Consider the following 7,755-nt stretch of genomic DNA (forward strand, 5'->3'; position numbering starts at 1 on the left):
AAGTGGGATTCACATGATCTTTATTCTATCCCTCTGTTAATGCAGGCTAGAACTGTGTTGGCTTTTTTGGCAGCTGCTGCACACTGCTGGCTCATATTGAAATGGTTGTCCACTAGGACTCCAAGATCTCTCTCACAGTTACTACTGTTGAGCATTGTACCACATATACTGTACCTGTGCATTTTTATTTGTTTGTTTGTTTGTTTTGCCCAATAGGCAATAATACACAATGAGGGTTATAGAGGATATAATCAGGTAGAATGTATTAAAGGGAGAATAGAGGAGAAAATAAAGGAGTAAAATATAACTATGACAGAAGAGCAGAAAAAGATATAAGGATAGAAGAGAAGATATATGAGATATGGGAGAGACTACAGGACAGGGGACGGTAGGCACTCTGGTGCACTTATGTACGCCCCTTACTGACCTCTTAGGAACCTGGTGAGGTCAAGCCCTTCTTGGCATCAGACCAGAATATCTCCGGGACTGTCTTCTGCCGCACGAATCCCAGCGACCGGTTAGGTCCCACAGAGTTGGCCTTCTCCGGGTCCCGCCGACTAAACAATGTTGTTTGGCGGGACCCAGGGGAAGAGCCTTCTCTGTGGCGGCCCCGACCCTCTGGAATCAACTCCCTCCAGAGATCAGGACTGCCCCCACCCTCCTTGTCTTTCGCAATCTCTTAAAAACCCACCTTTGCCTCCTGGCATGGAGAAATTGACTCCCCTTGGCTGTTCCGTTTTATGTATGGTTTGTTTGGGGTGTATGATTGTTTTTATATTAAGGTTTATAACTATTTTTTAATTATTGGATTTGTACTGTGTTTTGTTGTTGTGAGCCGCTCCGAGTCTCTGGAGAGGGGCAGCATACAAATCTAATGAATAATAATAATAATAAATAATAATAATAAATGTAGATAGTCTAAGAGTGTTGGGGGTTAGGGGATGATACTACAGAGTCTGGTAGTGAACTATTTTGTAATACTGTAGTTTTCTAGATACTGGATGCGATTCTATCATATCTCAAGACCTAAAATGGTCACCTAACATCAAAAACATCATCAAAAAAGCACAACAAAGAATGTTCTTTCTGCGCCAGCTCAGGAAGCTCAAACTGCCCAAGGAGCTGCTGATTCAGTTCTACAGAGGAATCATTGAGTCTGTCATCTGCACCTCTATAACTGTCTGGTTTGGTGCTGCAACCCAACAGGACCGACACAGACTTCAGAGGATAATCAGAATTGCAGAAAAAACAATTGCTGCCAACCTGCCTTCCATTGAGGACCTGTATACTGCAGGAGTCAAAAAGAGGGCGGGTAAAATATTTACTGACCCCTCACATCCTGGACACAAATTGTTTCAACTCCTACCCTCAAAACGTCGCTACAGAGCACTGCACACCAAGACAACTAGACACAAGAACAGTTTTTTCCCGAATGCCATCACTCTACTAAACAAATAATTCCCTCAACACTGTCAGACTTTCTACTAAATCTGCACTTCTATTCTACTAGTTTTTCTCATCATTCCTATCACCCATTTCCTCCCATGTTGACTGTATGACTATAACTTGTTGCGTATATCCTAAGATTTTTATTAATATTGCTTCTTCATTGCTTATTTGACCCCTATGACAATCATTAAGTGTTGTACCACATGATTCTTGACAAATGTATATTTTATTTTATGTACGTTGAGAGCATATGCACCAAGACAAATTCCTTGTGTGTCCAATCACACTTGGCCAATAAAAACTCTATTCTACTCTATTCTACTCTATTCGCAAAGGGATTGTGTCCTTAGGCGCCCCCCCCCCCCCATATCAAAATCGTGCGAGAGATATGCCTTTCTAAAAAAAAATAAAAAAAATCGCAACATTAGCTTCCTGTCAGCTCTTTCTCTCTTTGCCATTTTACAAACCGCCGCTGGAAAGAACCAGGGCACGCGCTAGGACCCAGCGGCTACAGTCAGGAGGAGAAGGGTGGAGTCTTACAGCACCCGGCGTGACGTCAGAGGCGCGTCACTGCCAGAAAATGGAAGGTGGGCGGGAGCATCTGCTAAGGCGGAAAGGGGCTTTACCGAAAGTGGGATCCTTCTGGCTGGGTTCAAATATGATATCCTGGAATTCCCATCAGATTATCGATTTGGTTTTGAGATGAACCGTTTCAAGTTTCATGCATACCGATGGCATTCTCGCTCTGGGAACCTTTGGCCGAGTTTCAGCCGAGAAGCCGATCAATCCGTTGGCTGGTAACTTTCGCCAAGAAATCCTGCAATCGGCGGGGGGCGGGGGGGGCGGTGAGCGGAAGAGGAAAACTACTCACGGCTCTTCCAGGAAAATCAGAATTATAGGAACGATGATGCAGAAGAAAACTTCGGCGAGCGAACGAGAATCCCTGTACTTGCCTGTTAGTCACCCTTCGATAGAAACCAAAAGAAATGTCAGAAAATGTCAGAAAAACATGATGGGAAAACGTGTTTTTAAAATTAATAAATATTGAATTTATATATATATATATATATATATATATATATATATATATATATATATATATATATATATATATATATATATATATTTGTTTTCGTAAATATATATATATATATATATATATATATATATATATACACATACACACACACACACACACACACATAATATAATATATATTATTAAATATATTATTTAATATTAATATAAATATTATATATATATATATAATATATACTGTATATATATTATATTTATTATTTTAATAAATTTATATTAAAATCAATAAATATTGGTCAGGATAGCAATGATTCAGAATGAGATATATTTTTTTGAAAAATTATAGTCTTTATTAAAGATAAATAGGGGGGGGAAAGAGATTATATTTTATTTATCTTTGTAGCATACAAAATCTTTCATTGATTGTTTAGAAAGCAGGATTCTTATTTCCCACCTTCCCTTTGTGACAATGTATGATCCATTCAGTAGAAATCAAAAGAAATGTCATGAAACTTGAATTGAAGAAAAACATGATGGGGAAACATACATACATATATACATACATACTGAAAGTAAAATCAGAGAAAGTGTGAATTGGACAGAGACCTAAAAGTCACCTAGTCTAATCCCCCATTCACTGCAAACATTTACTAAACTAATCTTTGCTAACATCCAACCCAAGTTGGACAATTTCCAAAAAACAGAAGTGTATCATTGTTCTGCACAGACTTTTCAACTATTTAATAGCACCATCAGGAAGTTCCTCCCAATATTCAAAATGAAGTTCCTTCCTTTTGATTGATATCAACTCACTGTTTTGAATCTTGTCCGGTTTTAATAAGAGCAGGTCTTTGTGCAACAGAGCCTGTTATACTACGTAGATTGTTAGGCTTCTGCTTTGGCAGTACTGTAAATTTCTTTAGTTGTGCCTTATGGTTTTTGGTACCCTTGTCAAGACTGTGGCTGAACCAAATTCAGTTTTGCCATGTATCCTTTTAGTCTGCAGAGTAAGAAATTTAGTACAGATGGAAGGATCACCTCTTATGATATTGATGCAGGTAATGCAGCCAAGATTTCATTGTGTCTTAGTTCCTAAGTACTACATGTTCATGGTTAGCTAATTCAGGAGTCCCTAGTTCTCAACCTGTACATTTGATGTTACCATCCAGTCCCTAGACTGTATGCATATCATGGTTAAACATCAATTTTTAAGCTTTTAAGAATCAGTGTGAATTGTCTTCTTGTTCTTCAAACTTTTGGAACATAGAACAGAGTTGGAAGGGACCTTGTATGTCTTCTTAGAAAATAAAAAATTGCCTTAGAATAACACAGTTGGAAGGGACCCTAGAGGTTCTCTAGTCCAACCCCCTGCTTAGGCAGGAAACCCTACACAATTTCAGACAAATGGTTATCCAACATCTTTTTAAAAACTTCCAGTGTAGGAGCATTTACAACTTCTGGAAGCAAGATGTTCCACACTTCTGGAAGCAAGTTGTTCCACTGATTAATTGTTCTGTCCGGAAATTTCTCCTTAATTGTAAGTTGTTTCTCTCCTTGATTAGTTTCCACCCATTGCTTCTTGATCTATCTTCAGGTTCTTTGGACAATAGCTTGACTCCCTCTTCTTTGTGGCAACCCCTGAGATATTGGAACACTGCTATCATGTATCCTTTAATCCTTTTCATTAAACCTGACATACCCAGTTCCTGAAACCGTTCTTCATGTATTTTAGCCTCCAGTTCCCTCTTATTATAATTATTATTATATAACACAGCAAACGAGATCACTATGCTGGATTTCGTATTTCATCACCAGTCAGGTGCTTCCCAAGCACCCATCCCAGTAAAGCGGTCTTTTGCAATTGACAGATGGAGATTTTGTCAATTCTGATGGTTTTCAAATGTCCACTGAGATCCTTTGGCACTGCGCCCAGCGTGCCAAGTACCACTGGGACCACTTTCACTGGCTTATGCCAGAGTCGTTGCAGCTCGATTTTTAGATCTTCGTATTTCACTAATTTCTCTAGCTGCTTCTCCTCAATTCTGCTGTCCCCTGGGATTGCGATGTCGATGATCCATACTTTCTTTTTCTCCACAATTAGGATGTCTCGTGTGTTATGCTTCAGAATTCGGTCAGTCAGAAGTGCCACAGTAGTTTTGCTTACTCATTTTCGACCACTTTTTGGGGCTTATGATCCCACCAGTTCTTTGCCCCACTGGTAAATGGTAGTTCCGGCACAAGTTCCAGTCGATCATCTGTGCCAGAGCATCATGTCTGTGCTTGTAGTCAGTCTGTGCGGTCTTTTTGCAGCAGCTGAGTATGTGATCGATTGTTTCATTTGTTTCTTTACAGAGTCTGCACTTTGGATTGTTTGTCGATTTTTCAATTCTGGCTTTGACAGCATTTGTTCATAAATTATTATTATTATTATTATTATTATTATTATTATTTAGATTTGTATGCCGTCCCTCTCCGAAGACTTGGACCCTAATCATCTTTGTTGCTCTTCTCTACACTCTTTCTAGAGTCTCAACATCCTTTTTACATCGTGGTGACCAAACCTGAATGTGGTATTCCAAGTGTGGCCTTACCAAGTGTGCCTTATAAAGTGGTGATCTTGATTCTATCCCTCTGTTAATGCAGCCTAGAACTGTGCTGACTTTTTGGCAGCTGCTAGACATTTGTGGCTCCGATAAATGGTTGTCCACTAGTACTGCAAGATCCCTCTCACAGTTACTACTGTTGAGCAAGGTACCAGATATACTGGGCATTTTGTTTTTCTTGCCTAAATGTAGAACCTTACTTTTTTCACCATTGAATTTCCTTCTGTTAGATAGCACCCAATGCTCAAATCTGTCAAGATCATTCTGTATCTTGGGCCTATCTTCTGGAGTGTTGTCCAAAAAGGAGATAAATGGCTGTCCAGTCTCTTAAAAGAGCACCCACAACTTCTGAAAGCAAACTGTTCCATTGGTTGATTGCGCTCACTGTCAATACATTTCTCCTTAGTTCTAGATTGCTTCGCTCCTTGATGAGTTCCCATACTTGTTTCTTGTTTTGCCTTCTAGTGCTTTGGAAAATAAGTTGGGGCCCTTTTCTTTGTGAGATGTGTTAGCCAACCTCTGTAGCACGATGTCATCAGCAAATGTGATAACCATCTTTTTATTGGATAGATCATAAATCTGATTGAATAACCTTGGGCCAAGGCTAGAGCCCTGCACAACGGCAATGCAGAATTATCTATAATCTCCAGTGAACTGGACACAACCGAATTTCAAATGAATGAATATCTAGAATCACACTACTTAGTGATTAATATTTTACATCTTCGATTTGCAAATTTGTATTTTAGTTTTACTTCATTTCTCTCGTACCTTTTTTTATAGAATTGAAGCAGCCAAATATTGCACTCATCATAAACTACTTGGTTACGGTTGGGTCACATGCTTTGAAGGTATAGCTAAGGATATACCAACAGGTATATGAGAATCGAAAGGAATGCCAGATTGGTCTAGTGCAGGGGTATAAAATTGGTGGCCCACTGATCAAATTTGTCGTGTGCAATCATTCCTACCCCAATTCCATAAAGGGAAAATCATGAAACATCATGTGATGGCAATGTGACACTGTGAGTTTGACACCCATGGTCTAGTCTAGTGGTTAAGGCATCAAGTTAGAAACTAGGAGATAGTGAGTTCTAGTTCCACATTGGGCATGAATCTTTATCATAAATAAAGAGTATTTAGACTTCGATTGGGAAATCCAGGTTCATCATTTACCTACCTACCTATCTATCTACCTACCTACCTATTTAATTACCTACCTACCTATCTATTTACCTACCTACCTACCTACCTACCTACCTACCTACCTACCTACCTACCTATCTATCTATCTATCTATCTATCTATCTATAAAGAGACCTTGCAAGCCCAACCCCCTGTTCAAGCAAGAAATCCTACACCAACCCAGCCAGATGGCAGTCCAATGTCTTCTTGAATATGTCGAGAGTTGGGGCATTCACAAACCCAGTGGCAGGCCGTTCCACTGGTTGATTGCTCTGACCATCAGGAAGTCCTTCCTTATTATCAGGTTGAATCTCTCCTTGGTCAGCTTCCATCCCTTGTTCCTCGTCTGGTCCCCTGGTGCCCTGGAAAATAGTGTGACCCCCTCCTCTCCGTGGCAATCCCTTAAGTACTAGTGCTGTATACTATAATCCCTTAAATACTGTATACAGTGATCCCTCGATTTTCGCGGTCTCGATTTTCGCGAAACGCTATACCACGGTTTTTCAAAAAATAATAATTAAAAAATACGCCACGGTTTTTTTTTCTATACCACGGTTTTTCCCACCCGATGAAGTCATACGTCATCACCAAGAGTCACTTCTCTCTCTCTTTCTCTTTCTTTCCTGTCATTCTCTGCTTCAATCATTTTCTCATTTCTCTTTTTCCTCCCTTTTTCTATCATTTTTCTCTCTCTACCTTCCACTCTCCCCTCTCTTGCTCTCTCTCTCTTTCTCCCTCTCCCTCTCTGTGAGAACGCCTGCCCCCACCTCTCCTGCAGCCCCCTCGCTGATAGCTGGGACGAAAGTGCTCCCCCTCCCTTTCTCTTCCTTTTTCTCTATCCTTTCTACCTCTTACTCTTTCTTTCTCTCCCTCCTTCATTCAATTTTCTCTCCCTCCCTTTCTCTCTCTTTCCTTTCTCTCCCTCCCTCCCTGTGCCTACCCTGCGCCACCCAACAGGGACGGACAGCCCCCGATCATTGGTTCGTCGGGCCCCCCCCCCCCAGAGGGAGATCGGGCTGCGAGGGCAGTGGATCTGCGTCCCCAGCCACCGGAGGGAGATCGGGCTGGCAGGGGCGGTGAATCCACCTCCCCAGCCGGGCGGAGGGAGATCGGGCTGGCGAGGGCATTGGATCCGCGTCCCCAGCCACCGGAGGGAGATCAGGCTGGCAGGGGCGGTGAATCCACCTCCCCAGCTGGGCGGAGGGAGATCGGGCTGGCGAGGGCGTTGGATCCGCGTCCCCAGCCACCGGAGGGAGATCGGGCTGGCAGGGGCGGTGAATCCACCTCCCCAGCCGGGCGGAGGGAGATCGGGCTGGCGAGGGCATTGGATCCGTGTCCCCAGCCACCGGAGGGAGATCGGGCTGGCAGGGGCGGTGAATCCACCTCGCCAGCCGGGCGGAGGGAGATCGGGCTGGCGAGGGCGTTGGGTCCACGTCCCCAGCCACCGGAGGGAGATCGGGCTGGCAGGGGCGGCGAATCC

This window comes from Erythrolamprus reginae, chromosome 3, assembly GCF_031021105.1.
Source record: "Erythrolamprus reginae isolate rEryReg1 chromosome 3, rEryReg1.hap1, whole genome shotgun sequence".
NCBI classification, from domain to species: Eukaryota; Metazoa; Chordata; class Lepidosauria; order Squamata; family Dipsadidae; genus Erythrolamprus; species Erythrolamprus reginae.